General features: G+C 44.5%; 1 protein-coding gene and 1 long non-coding RNA gene across 3 annotated transcripts in view; both read right to left on the bottom strand.

Annotated features, from left to right (window-relative positions):
* olf413 overlaps positions 1-14,887 on the bottom strand; it is a 111,613-nt gene that overhangs the window by 48,188 nt on the left and 48,538 nt on the right. The window lies entirely within an intron of this gene.
* lncRNA:CR45972 (long non-coding RNA:CR45972) lies at positions 1,274-1,732 on the bottom strand. Its single transcript, NR_133302.1, has one exon. It is a non-coding gene; the product is annotated as a long non-coding RNA:CR45972 (long non-coding RNA).

The raw sequence follows: 14,887 nt of genomic DNA, 5'->3' as shown, positions 1-14,887 counted from the left end.
ACAATTGATAATATTTAAAATAATGCATACTCGGTACATCTTTCGTCCATCACTGCAACCAGTGCAAATGACAACTCTGTCGCCCAGTTTGAACATTGAAACCATTTTTAAATGCGATCCGTAACGGCTGCCATCGAAATCTGTTGAATGTATCTCACACACAGGCAAACCCGAAAACTAAAAGCAAATTCAAATAAATTTTCAATCCCCCAGTGCATTTTTAGCTCTCCGGCCTGCTTTGCGTGGGTGGTGGAAGGGATGGGGTGGCTGTCTGTGGGATGGGTCTGCCTGTCTACGTGTCGTTTAGCATAAAGGGGTGGGAGGTATTTGGGTGGGGGGTTAGGGGAGGTCTGCCCTTAAGGGCTGCATTTATGACACTCCATTTGTCAAGCGAATGAACGACGGCTGGGCTGGATGAGACGAAGCGAACCAAACGGAATGGGTGGAAGTGAAATGAAATGAAAGTGTGTGAAACCGAGAGCCGGAATTGAGGGATTGGCATCGAGATGTGTGTCCTGGGTGTCCTAGGATGCTCCGGCTCCTTTCCCGGTTCGCCTGACTCTGCGAATTCAATTGCGCTTCGCAATACAATCCCCAATCCCCAATACCAATCTCCAATCCTGAAACCCTGACAGCATCCATCCCCTCATTCCCACCAGCCTCGCTTCGTCTTTCCCAACTGACAGAAGTGTGTTTTGTTTGAAAAATTTTGAATTTCGCCGCTGACTTGGAATCGCCTGACATTGACGTTTATTAAGCGTTTTTGACACTTTCCGTGCCACCAGAGAGTTATCTCAGAAAAATGAACTTGCACTCGTCCCTCAATGAAAGTGCCCCTGCCCTTCGGCTCACCACTTAACCACTCAATGTCAGTCGCATATTGGGGATTGCCGGCGACATTCGTATTATACGCCTCGGAACATTTTCGGCTATTTAATATTTGTGCAAAAATTTTATTTTAATGAGCAAATGGTGTCTCGCCTCCCGTATATTTTCCAAGCACACACACACACATGTGCACCCTTTGTGGCAGCTGCTTCTTTTTTGGGATTCTTTTTTGTTTGTGACTTGGTTTGATAAGCTGTCAACCCTGAGGGTCGATTTTAAAGGGCGAATTTGATGAATATATACCATAGGGACGACGGGAATTTCACTTTAATAAATTTACATTGAACGAAAGAGTGGCCCTTTAAATTCAAAACAACTAAGATTTGAGATAGAAATCTCGCGTAAATTCCCGCCATTTTCATTTGACCAACAGCTCACGTATTTTATGGCCTCCTTTTTTTGAGAAAACAAAATGGCTCATTTCCGAAAAAAATGTACAGGAAAATCCTTTTTCTAATTACTGGTCCACTTGCGTTCTCCCTTTTCTGTCCAGTTTAGCCGGCCCGTCCCTTCCGTTTCGTCTATTATTAAGGCCATAAATCCATGATCGCTTTGATATGAGCCTCGTCCCCTCCGTTTTTATTTCGCTCCACAGCAAATGCCCTCAAAAACGTGCCGGGATGCCTGGAGCCCTTCGGCTTGTTTCCAATTCGAGAGGGAAACGGGCGAGGTCGGGGTAACGAAGATAAAAAATGTAAATATCATTGTTTGCGTCATAGTCCAGGGGAGCTGTTCCGCCGGTGGGGGTTGGGGCAGTAATGGGTGGTGGGTGCCCGGCAGCCAAGCGGCGAATGCTGAAAAAAGGTTAACAACGACATTGGCATTGTTTTCACTGCCGGGGAGCAACTCGGAAAACACGTTTTTTATATCCTCTCCCCGTTTCTCTGATTTTTGACAAGTTTGCAAAAGGTTTTCCCCTGCGGACCCCAGGGAATGAACACCTTATCACCAACTTATTGCATCCGCCGGCAACAATTTCGAGTGTCTCGGCCTGGTTTGTGTGCGTGTATACAGAACTGTAGGGATGTGTGTGTGGCTGTGTGAGGAATGGAAAACGCTTTCCCCGGTGTCCCACACACACACCGAGATGCCAAGGGTTTCTCCAAACACTTTGTGCTGTTGGTTCTTGTGCCTGGCGGCGGATACGTAAAACGTTTTAATTACATTTGTATGTTAAAACTTCAATTGACGCAGGCATCGCCGGGCGCCCAAAGCCAACTCTGCCCCTTCGAACCCTGGATAACACTGGAAAACCCTAGGATAACCCAACACCCCAACCCTCCGGAATTCGCTCTGCCGCTCAAACATTTCGTTGCCTCAAACGCTTTTGAACTTTAAACCGGGCTCGGAGGGGGTATAAAGTGTTTATGTGGGTGTGTCTGAGTGGCGATTAGGATATAACTAGATTCCACTTGCAGGAGAGTTTTCTGATGAAGTTAAATGGCAATTTAGACATTTGAAATTTACCTTGTAGCTGTTGGACTGTGCGATTGTGCGTCTCCACGAATGTAAACAAACAAAATTAATGTCAAAAGTCAAATTAATTGTATACGTAATTGACAAATTTGCGATTCGTAGAATATTGAATAAAGTTTCCCATTAAAATGCAAAGGGTTTAAATTCACTGATTAAAATGAAGTTCGTATTACTTATTTACTTATGTGTTTTTATTGTATTTCATACGTTTTCTGCTAAGACTATTCTTAACGTCGATGAATATTAATTATTCATCACAAAAGTAAAAACAAAACGTAAGCCAAATTTAGATTTCCCGACAACGCAACCAAATCCCTTTTGTACAGGAGACTCACGTCAGTGAATAGATTTTCTGTTCGCTCAGGGCTTCCTATTTATTTTGTCTAAACCCCAATTTAATTTAACTAAACTGTCAAATCAAAAGCTCAGGCCTAGCACAAACACCCTAAAAGCACCAAGATGGGGAGCTAACCAGGCGGCCAAAGTCAAAGTGGGAATGGGGAGACCTCAGTCGGGTCCTTAGCCGTAGGATCCTCGGTCCCTCGAGGAGGGAAAGCCAAGGAAAGCTTAGAGCAGATGTGGAAGCGGAAATGGAAGTAAAGGGAAGGCTGTCAACCTAAGCGGCTAACACTTGTGTGTGTCAATTTTATTTGATGAAAACACAAACACAAGCGGAGAGCAGATAAGGCGAGATAGGGGAAGCTGGCTTGTTGCTATTTGTAGAGAGTCCTGATTGCTGTTGCAGGCCAGGCCGACCAGGGCATGTGCCCGCTGCCATCCTCGTGGTCCCCTTTTAGTGCCAAGTGTTATCGGCAAACAAATAAAAAAATACATTCGAGTGGACGGAGGACGGTCAGCCGGAGAAAGCCTCTTCTCTACCTCTTATTGTGTTTACTTTAGGGATAATTTTCCACCCATACACGATCGCATGTGAAAGGACTTTCCACTCACTCCATTGTTCGAGACCAATTCCCCAATCTTAATTCACTCAAATTCGATTATTGCTCCGTGCACTTTCGGTCTTCGAGGTTAAAATAAACTTTCCAGCCAAGGAGTCATTTATTTCTTCGTTTAAATGGCGGGAGCGTGAAAAGCGAGCAGTAGCAACAAAGCAACTCTAACAATAATGGCACAAAAACAGCGGGCAAATAAAGAGCTACACTGAATGAATTGCTTGGGGAATAGAACATGGAGAGAGCATGAATGCAATCGAGTCCTTAGAGTGTATATATGTATAAGAACCCATTGTGCTGAAACTTTGGCGCTAGCTTTAAAACAAAACAAATGACTACTGTACAGTCGAAACATCAGCAAACGTAAAGACCTTAGAACCCGGGTTCTAATCAAAAGAGTGTTCAAGAATCAGGCTCGGAAATGACGGAGCAATCTGCCCACATTAAATGGAATTATTCAGGTCCGAATATAATATCCCAAACAAATCCATTTTTATTTGGCTGACTTCACTTTCAATATCCGGGCGTCCAATTACGTTTTTTGTCTTCGCCCCGTCCCCGAAATTATTGTTATTTATCAGCAATTATTTAGGCACATCTGCTATCTGCTGCAACCACACTCCAGAGACGCCCACTTCAGAGACGGCACCCCAGCAACAATTTCACACATCCCCAATTGCTCTACCTGCCCCATCAGGCCTCAACTCATTGCCAGATTAACTCAATTGCCTCAAACGCTGAAGTGTAGTGTTCAACCCCCCGTCCCAGGACTAACCCCAAAGAAATGGAAGTGGCCAACCCCCAGGGGCCGAGTTTGAGCTGTATCTGTTTAAATTCTACTATTTTGTGCATTTGCGCCTTGTTCCTGAAAGCGTACTGTAATTTTTGGCTATGTTCTTGCCACTGAGTCACTCCCCCGAAAATGGCAGTGTTCGCTTCGGTGTTTTGGTGCTCACCTTGCCACAAGGACTCAAATTCACGCATACACGAACCAACACTTTGGGCGAGGCACGCACACACACACACACTTGCCTGCGGAGAGCAATAAAATAAAAATTGAAAACACAAAGGATTTATAGCTCCAATAGGTTTTCAAGGAGCCTTCAAAAGCTCAGTACAATTGCTATGAGGGCGGTGAAACCCCGGTCCAAACCTACCCAGTCTGTCGAGTACTTCTGCTCTCGGCTTTCAAACGAACCGAGTCGAATTTTTGTTTGAATGCTGGTAGTAACCGATGCAAAGACACTCATTGCATTGCAAAGACTATATAACACAATATTGTTAATGCATCTCATGGTTTACGATTAGACGAATGTTAGATGCATGACTTGGGACAAACTGCACAGTATTGCAATTTCGGAAGAATCGTAATAACAATCGTAACATTCGTTTGGTTCATACCCCAAATCTTGGTTCCATTTGTCATGCCCTGGGGATTACCCTTTTTGCTCTACAGGGTATGCATAAACAACAGGAAGATATATTTAAGCAGCCATTTCATTGTTTATGTGCCTGGGTGTGTCTCTGTCTGACTCCCTCGCCATCGGTGCGTCAGTCGGTTTGCCTGTCGACCTGGCGGTGGGCATATGGCGCCCACAGATTTAACTTCTCTGATTATTTTTCCACTTTCTGGTGCCAACCACCCAGCCACCCAGCCACCCAGTTGCCCAGTTGCCCAAATGCAGGCCGTTTCAGTCGCACCAACCATGCCTATATGTTCTACCTTTTTCGTCCAATTTTTACATTGATTGAAGTATTTTCGTATTGTCGGCTTTCGCACGCCTTGGGCCATGTGGCTTTCGGATTTGGATTTGGATTTGGATTTGGCTTTGGCTTTGACTTTGGCTTTGGCTTTGTCTGCCTTTTAGACACATGCAAAACAAACAAGAGCGGGAAGTGTCGAGGAGGGGAGTGTTTATCCTTCGGCGAAGGTGTAAATAAATATTCTGGAAATTCGGGAGACTACGAAAGTTTTGTTTTGCCCCAGTGCGACTTTAATGAGCCAGAAGCAGGCTGGGATTCTGCGAAAGGGAAATTTATATAAAGTGAAAAGCTGCTTTGAGTCATGCCTTGTTTTCAGTTTTTTTTGTAGGCTGATTTTGTGCTTTGCGTCTACTTCCTTTGCTTCGGGCCTTTGAACAATATAAAAAGCTGAAGCTGTTGGTGAAATAAAAATGAAATTACTTAAAATTTGTCACAATAAGCTGGTGCACGCCCGCTCTTTTAGCCACGATGTTTGCCCTTCTGCCTTCTCTGAGCAATATTATTTTGTATTATAAAAATTGTTTCAAATTGCGAGCGACGGACCTCTAATAGCTCGGCAAAAACAGCAACAAAGCCCTCTAATGGACCATATTGTGCCTTTGGTTTTTCATTTTTATTGCGAATTTAGGCATCATTAGTTACGGTTTTTTAATAAAAGACCAACGGTCGTCTTCCGACCGGACTGGGCCAAGTTTGATTTGTGTGCATTTTGACCGCCTTAAGTGCGCCTTTGGGTGCCATTGTCTCGCTCGATGTGGTCAAGCTTTGTTTGACTTGGAGCTCGTTCCGGGGGCCGCAAAACTTTGACAGAAAGTTTAAAAATAAAAACTTTTGCGGGGCATTTCGCCGAGGCAAGTGGACAAATGTCCGAGTATTAGCCAAAGATGTTGGCCCAAACGATTTCAATCGCCTGGCATGAATTATCGAGGCGCTCTTGGAGCTGGCAATCCCGCCCTAGCCAGGATTTCTAATTAATTTTCCATACTGAATAACCCGAATACTTGGGCACATTATCACCGCCTTAATCGAGTCACTGAAATTCCATTATCAACGTACATCAGAAATACTTATGCAAATAACTCAGAGGCTTTGGCCGCCCGAGAACGCACCCAGCTTCTAATCCCAATCCCAGTCCCGCTTCCAATCCCGGCTTATGTCTCCGCCAGTGCACTTGTCTCCGCTGGCTGAGATCGGAGGAGTCCGAAACGGAGGCCACAATCTGTGGCACTTTAACACCTACCTTCAAAGGGTAAGGCTGGGACTTAAAAAAAAAAACTACCGACTGATGACTGGCCCGGCAATCATTTTTCATGCTAAGCTGCTACGTCAGCCATTTGGTTTATGGCCTTAATCCTTTTCTACATAAATGAGACCCATACCCGTACCCGTACCCAACCCAACCCAGCTCAGCGAATGCCACGCATTTCATCATTAGTCAGCGGACGCTAATGCCCAGTTCCAGTTTCAGTTCGCAGTTCCCATTCTCAAATCGCCCTGTCTCCAGCTACTGGGCATGAAAGGGGATTTATGGGGAGCGTATATATTGGTGCTGCCTACGCATTCGCATTCATGAGTACATATTTATATATATAGCATAGACCGAGTGTGTGTGTTCCCCACACCAGCACTGCAGCCATAATCAAGAGGCCGAAGCGTTGACTAAGTACCCAGGAAGTGCCAAGGTTGTTGCACTCACTCCACGTTGTCTCTAATCGCCCCTCCTGCTCTCCGCATGCCCACCAGGCGCCCGGTCCAGCGTCCAGTGGCTTTTAATTAACACGCGGCCCGGGCAGAAGTCCTCACCACGCAGCGCCCGCAACCCGGCAGCTTCACCATCATAATCGTTCCCTCCATCCCCGTGATGAGCTGCGGCGGTTGCTTCTATTTTCAAATCAATTCCATGCAGTTTTTAATATGCGCACTAAGAAAAAAGGTTACTTTCTTGAAGGATTCTCATTGCTAAGGTAGAATATTAAATTTTTAGAAGATATTGATGTGTTGACATGTTGATAGGTGTGAGTAAAATCACCTTGACCAAGTGGACTAGTTAAGTTCACAAAGATTTTTAGAACTACCTAACTTTCCAACGATTTTTCTCAGTTTACAGAACTCACATTTCGCCCCTCGCACCACTCCATATATGCATACATGTGTGTAGGACGACTTCCCTTACCGATTCTTGAATATGATGTCATGCTGGGCGCTTTTCGTAGCCCCATCATTTCCCGATCAAAAATCCCCCAGAAACTCCACGCAGCGGGCGTCTGTTTAGCGCTTAATTAATGATGAATATAAAAATTGCCGCCGCAAAGAGGAAAGAGAGCGCGACAGCTTGGTGGAGGGAGATGCACGATATGGATTTGGCTTAGTTTATTTATATTTTTGCGTTCCGCTTGCCATTCACCAATTGCAATGTCACTTAACTCGCAGCTAGGGGCCTTTCGAAAAAAAGAGCACACACACTTAACATAAATATGTATGCTTTCACGCAACTCCTTTTGGCTTGGTGGCATCTGGAGTCCCGTTACCAAGTAAAGTGGATATCAGATACAAATGCCAGTGAATACAACAAACCAAAACAAATATACAAGTAGCCCGGGTTAGAAAGGTTACCCGGTTCAAGATAGTCTTTTACAAATTCAGACGCCTGAGGATGCAGAGCAAATCTATCTACATCTTTTGTGCCGAGTGTGATTTCTGGTACCTCTGGTACCTAATCAAAAAATGATTAGCAAGACACTCGACAACTGCCGGGCCTGGGAAGCGAGAAGTCGCAAAAAAGAGGCAAATGCTTAACATACAAACACACTTAACGTGTAAACATGGTTAAAAGAGCGTTGACCATATTGGGCTGCACTCCGGCGGTTTACGCACGCCAGCAGCACGAACAACAGGTATAAACAGCGACATTGGCAACGGGACGGGCTAATATGACTGGCCAGAAGAAGATGCTGCCTGGGAACCGGTTGGAACTGGTTTGGCGCTGGCCCCTCTTAACCCCTTTCTCCTGCTGACATTATCAACATAATCAAGGGGCCCCTCTTTGTGCAAACCTCGCCTTCGCGTTTTCTAAGCCTTTTCAACGCTCATAAATTGAGCGGCCAAGACACTTGGAAATATTTTGCAAACGCAACGAAAATTGCGGCCAGGTCTGGTTGGGCTGGGTTTATCGGTTGAGGAGGGGGAGTTTGGGGTTGGGAAAAAGAATCTTTCGCATATGGCCAACGGTACTTTCTGCAATTATCCGTTGTCTTGGCCAAGAAGCGACCGTTGTCGAAGATGCGGCCGCTAAAGCAAATATGCGCAAATGGCATTGTCCCGCCGAAGACAACGACGCACTAATAGCCCGGAAGATGGGGCCTTCAGCTCGGATGGGAGGGCATGGTGAAGGGGTTCCAGTATCCAGTATCCAGTAACCAGTACCCAGTACCCAGGATCCAGTCATGAGGAGTGTCTTGGGGTATGGGCTGGCTGTTTTGCGGTTTTTGAGGTTTGCGTTATGTGCAATAGATTATCAAAATGCTTAGAGGAGCCATGAAGCCCGGGAAGACGAAACAACACGACCAGAGGCTTTTGACCGGGCCTAGGCCAAATCCAGCCAGGCCATCCGACAACGGTTTATGTCACATGAAAGTAATGAAATTAAATTTCTCCCTGCCATACACACACAAGCTCAGACACTTTGTGCAGTTTTGATATGTGCGATAATTTTAAAAGTCAACCAACTTGGCCAGGACAAGTCTTAGCTTAGGCCAGAGTCTTAGCCAGAGACTGAGTAAAAGCCAGAACCAAGGGCCTGGCCATCTACGCAATATTCTGCAATCAAGTGTGCATATTTACTTCCTGTAATTGAGCATTTATGGCTTTTATGGCCTAACGGATTTGCCCGACCTCGGTCTGGTCCCCTCCTTCATAATTGTTACGGCTTTGGCTTTAAAACTGACAAGATGGTAAGATTGTAGGATGGTAGGGGGATCGGGATTGAGATCGAGGCGGAGTCATCGTGCGCTTAAGTCTATTGATTATAAAGTTTATGCATAAATTGTAAATTGATTTGGCAGATAATTGATTTGCCAGTGTCTTCGCCCTGCGTGTGAATGTGTGTGGGTTTTTGAATGTGTATGAGAGTGGGCAAAAGTTACCATAAATCTATGCACTTGGAATCGCTCAGCTCGGTCGGGCTCGATTGGATTCGATTCGCTTCGATTGGGTAAGTACTTTAGCGGCACATCCCGAGAAAGTTTCACATGCATAGTTTATGGCCATTGAAATGTGTTGGGTCCATTGGGACTGGAATGCTGGTGCAGGAGTTGGGGATATACATCAATAAGTTATGGAATTTCATTAGTTGATGAGCTGCTGATTTGAGTTATGGTACTGGCAATAATCACTGTAATTCCGTTTTGTAATGCTGACCAAAATGGAAGTGGGCTACAAAAGTAGTAAATAGTTTTAAGCCAAGGATCCCTATTTGCAATTTGCAATGGAAGAATATAGTTTATCATCGTTAGACTAACTGTCAATTCTTATCCCATTGAAGAGCCTGCATACATATCACAAATCCTTTCAACTCCCCATAAGAATTGGGGCAATTTGCTACCCACAATCCATAAAAGTGCCCAAGGCAATGTCGAGGGTGAATATCACAAAATTAAATAACAAAATATTTATGCGTCTGGAAAGATATAATAGAAAAAATTTAACTATTATTTATTTGGTTTGGTGTTTTCGATGCGAGAGCAGAGAAATTGCTGGAGGAGAACCAAAACCAGAACCAGAGGGGTTTCGCGTCCATATAATTTGCCAGCATGTATTTATGATTTATGAAGGAGTGCCTGTGTGCGTAGGCGTTCTGTGAGTGTGCGTGTCGCCACTACAAATAGTGCTTTACGGAACAATAGAGAGTGTGATCCAGAATAGCCATTGAGCTCAGCACGCGAAACGCTTCAGTTATGGATACCGGGCCCACACTCCCGCGGAACACGCACCCAACACTCCCAGAAGTATGAATCCAAATGGAAGAGGAACAAATTGGATAATGTCTATAAAACTAATTGAATTCTAAGCGCTGAGCACGCCACTAAGCCACAACTGTGAGAAAGTAATGAAAGCACCAGCGGACCAATCAAACAAATACAAAAAGCGAGTAACAAAAGCTGAGAAAGAAACCCATAACTCCGTATCTGTACTCTGAAGTGATGACATGCAAGCTGTTGGATAGATGTATCTACGAACCGATGACGAGTGTGTGTGGGCAGCAGATAGAACTTGTGGTATGACCGGGGGAAAAACAATTTCACACACAAATTGTACAAGCAGAAAAATTACTCAAAACACTCCAAGACGTTCGCATGTCAAGGGCACCAAAAAAAAAATGAAATACGAAAAGTGGGAAGGGAAAAAAAGCAGAACAAAAAGCTCATTACTCATATGCCAATCAAAAGGGAGAGCTGGGGAGTTTTCCGAACCGGATCCCAAACAAGCCGCAGATCTTGCGATGCTCGAACTGGACCGATGTGCCATAATTAATCATCCGTCGATAATTAACAGCGCAGTACAACCAAATAGAACATCGCGCTAATGCTAATGCCAATGTCGATGGTAATGTCGAATGTAACTCGGAGATACACTTATTTCTGGGGAAAAAGTGCGCACGCATGGGGTTCAAAAGGTTGCCAAAACTGTTGTTTCATTTCGAGCAACTTTAATGAGTTTGTAATGAAGCTTCGGCACCGGTTCGCCCTATTTTTGTGCAGCGTAACCACTTGAAAATAAGATAAACAGATGGACACCGACCAGATACATTGGATACCAAGAGCAAGCCCCCTCCTCCCGCCACCGCCGCTGTCAATTCTTGGGCAACCTTTGGGTTGAGTGATGTACTGCGATGGCCACAAGCACAAAACATCGACATCGCATCGATGGTCATTAGCAAAAGATGACGACGACGACTGTGATGTTGATGGCGCTCCGCTGATGTTGCGCACTCGTAATTCTCCTATAATGGATCTGTTATCTCTGCGCTTAATGGGTTGGGTACCTACGAGTGGAGCGGATCGGGGTGGGGTTGCTCATAGGGGTAAGCTACACTCAAAGTGACTGACAGTCTTGAGGCATGCTTAAAACTCGAAATTAAATAATTAGTCGCTGGCCAAGTTCGCCGTATTCCACATTTTTTGTTTTGTTTCGCTGCGTATTTAGATGGGGCCAGGGTAACGACCTTTTAAGTACTTTTAAGATACTAATCGCTTCTTGGTTTTTGTTGGCTGCTCTAAACAGCTAATGGCTTGTTGTGGCTTGTTTGTTGTAGTTCACTACCGCCAGCGAGTGCAACAAAGTCGCCAGCCACTTCGGATGGCACTAATTAACGTCAGAAGAAGCTTTTGGCTTCGGGCCCTTTCGGCCTTGGCCAGCCGGCAGCAGCCATTTCACAAAACTTTTCTCAGATGCGTATTAATTAAAATTTTGATAAGACTCCCGCTCCTCGGGGCTCGTGTAATAAAAGTTGAAAATAAATTACACGAAATTAGTATTTCTCTTTAGGTGTGGCATCATCATCATCATCGCCGCTTTTTCGGCGCAGCGGCAACGGCAAAAGGCTTATCGCAAAAGTATCTACAAAATAATGGGCGACTAATATGCCGGGACCCCATCCCCATCACCATCCCCATTCTCATCGGCATCCGCATCCCCATCTCCAGATCCACTTCTTGGCTTGTTGATTATGTCAGCTTTTAAAGCGGATTCGCCGAGGCCATTTAGTGCCTATCCCCGTCTTCAATTCAGTAGAGTTGACTCGACTTGACTTTGCGTGACTTGGTCGACTTCTACGTCTCCTACTCTGCGGGTGAAAGTGGGCAAAGTTTCTGCTCACAGGGGAACTCCGAGAACGGACTTACAGAGTTACACTTATTGTCGTCGTCAGCGCTGTGGGAGTGTCAACTTCAGATGCTAGTCAACTGGCCAATAAATGATGATAGTTTTGGGTGAAATCCGAGAACCGGCTGCTGGGAAAGCCTGGGTAGCCAAACAGAGAGATAAGGGGGTACCCGAGGAAACTTATCAAATATTTGTCCCACTTGAGTGATATCCCAATAAAGCTGTGTGTAAGCGGTTGGTAAAACTTAGGAATGTTTAAAATGCCAGTTAGATGCCTGTTTATCTGTAAGATACACTTTAAATACATTTCTCAAGGCAGTTTGGCTACAAGCAGAAATTAAAAATATATTGATGTGATTGAATTCGTATAGCATTTTCAAATTGTTTGCTTTATTCTGGAACTTTCTCAGTTTTGATGTTTTATGTACAAGTCGTGAATTAAAAATATTTTATTTAGTAAATATCAACAGCTTTTAATATTGAATTTTGAGCTCACACAATTGGCTTTAAAGTTTTACCACAAGCCTTTTAAAAACCAAAATAAACTTCTTGAGGTTTCGTCAGACTCGCGAAATAATCATAATAATGGCTGAAGCTATAACCATGCCAGCAAAAACCATTTCAAGTATGGCTGGCCAAGGCACATGGCAGTTGCCAAAAAGCCGAGCCAAAGGAAACCCAAATTGAATGCGAAAATTCCCACACATTGTTCAATCTAATGAGAACTATGTCAGTGGCTGCTCCATCGTTTATCCCCCTTCTGCGCCATTCCCGCCCAAAATACTTAAGCTTATGCTTATATATTTGCCCTTGGGCTGACACTTAAGATAAAAACTCTTGACAGAGAGAGACTCTCGATGTCGAGTCGCCCGTAGGCTTTAGGCACCGGATTCCATTTCCTCCGACTCTGCTTAAAGTCAATTGAACAAATTCTAGAAGCAAGTATTTTATCGTCAATGTTCTGCTCCCTCCCATTCTCTCGATGTGTGTTGAATTTTAAATGGAAATTCCATAAATGCCAGCCACATAAAAATGAACTGGCCTATTCATATTTCATACCCCTCCTGGCGACAATAGTATTCCGAAAATTGGACAATTAGTGGGAGACGAGGCTGCTCTGATTGTCATAAATATTTTCATATCGAAAATATGCATAATGGCATAATTTGTTTCAATTAGCAGGCCGGCCAGCAGACACTTGTAATTATAAACTTAGAGGCGATAAACTTCTCTGCGTCGAGGCGAGGGAAGTGGCAAATCATGCATGCCAAAAGCACTGAGCCCGAGGCAAGTGCAAACTAGACCTGGTCCTTTCACATGGCTTTGACGCTGTGTCCTTTCTCACGAACCTTCACTTCTGCACCTGTGGCTCTTAATTAATATATTAAATCGGCATATATATTTCAGCTCTAATTAACCTTTTAACCTCTCCACAAATCGGCGCCCATACAAAAAGGCAAAGCAAGGCTCCACCCCACCTACCCCCACAAAACCGGGGTTGGTGAGGTGACAGTCACGAGTCCCATTATACGATATTGTATGTACAGTTTGAAGCAACTCGCAATTACCAACGACACGTCAAGATGTGAAATTAACACCGTCACACAAGCAGCTTGAGCAGGGGCGGGCAGGTCGGTGGCGGTAGACAGACATATTAATGTATCTGGCTGGTATTTAACATTCAACAACAATAACAATGGCTATGTGTGTGGGTGACATTTTCGTTGGCTGCCTCGAAAATCATTAAATCACACAGCAACAACGAGGAAGAAAAAAGCTTTCTCTGATTGTGTCAGCCGTACAATTGGCCTACCACCCACCGCCCACTCCTGTCCCACGCATATCCTGTCAGGCCAGGAGTGAAAAAAATAAAACAGAGAAAGGAAAACTAAGAGCTACGCAACCACAGCACGCAATACTCGCATTTCATTAGACACTTTGCAGTGACGACTCCTATTACTCTTCCTGGAGGGTCACCAACTTCAATAGGGGCTGTGAAGGTGCTACCACTTTCTTTTGGCCCAGGACCTTGGCTAAATGACGTCGTCTCTAACGAGTCTTACACATAAAAACGAAAAATTATCGTTTTATTGGCTGTCGGAGTCAAAAGTTGACGGTTGGTGGTCGGTTCCCACGAACTGAAATGGAATGGTTGAGCGGTCCCACTAATTTCTACAATCCGATAGTCGCATCGAACACCATCAAACGAAACCAGAAGGTGACCTGGACTAACGTGAAATGTGACCTAGAAAAGCCAAAAGTAACTATGTATGTCATACCTTTGCTATAATGCCGTAATTGAAAAGGACAAATATGTTGGCGACCTCGATATCCTTAAGCACGTCCCCGAGAAATGACATAACTCGGCAATAAATATCTGACAATAACTCCCGAGCGGCCAGATTAAGTGATATAATCAAGTAACAACCGCAAAACTGAAAACTATTCAAGTAGCTAGCCAGGGAATCGCGGATGGAGCACCAACAAAAACTTTTCTGTCCAATGCCACAAATGAGTTTGTCATTATTCAAGCGACCGGGCCGGCGAAGCCGTCTACGTGTATATGTACATTTCGCGCACCTTTTTTGTGGGACTGTTTGTTTTTGCCACAAATTAATTACAATCCAAGTTGAGTGGCAAAATGTTTTTCTTGTGTACTTTTCATACAACATATTTATCAACACAGAGGCAGCGCAAAATGTTTGCCCTGGGAACGAGACATTGTGAGAATAAATTGGATGATATTAGGGCGACAACTTTTCATTTAGTTGGCCGGCCGGCCTGGACTGCCCTTAATTTTCGTCCACACGCATTGGAAAAATGAAAACGTTCTGCGGGGAATGAAAAATCGTTAGGCGCTCAGCGCAGAAGCCCCCATCTACGGGTATTCAGCCCAAACCCCACCCTCAAAAACTTTCTTTGTGCTG

This window comes from Drosophila melanogaster, chromosome 3L (genome assembly GCF_000001215.4).
Source record: "Drosophila melanogaster chromosome 3L".
Lineage (NCBI taxonomy): Eukaryota > Metazoa > Arthropoda > Insecta > Diptera > Drosophilidae > Drosophila > Drosophila melanogaster.
The sequence above is the reverse complement of the archived record's forward strand: the minus strand, read 5'-3'. Positions and strand labels throughout refer to the sequence as shown.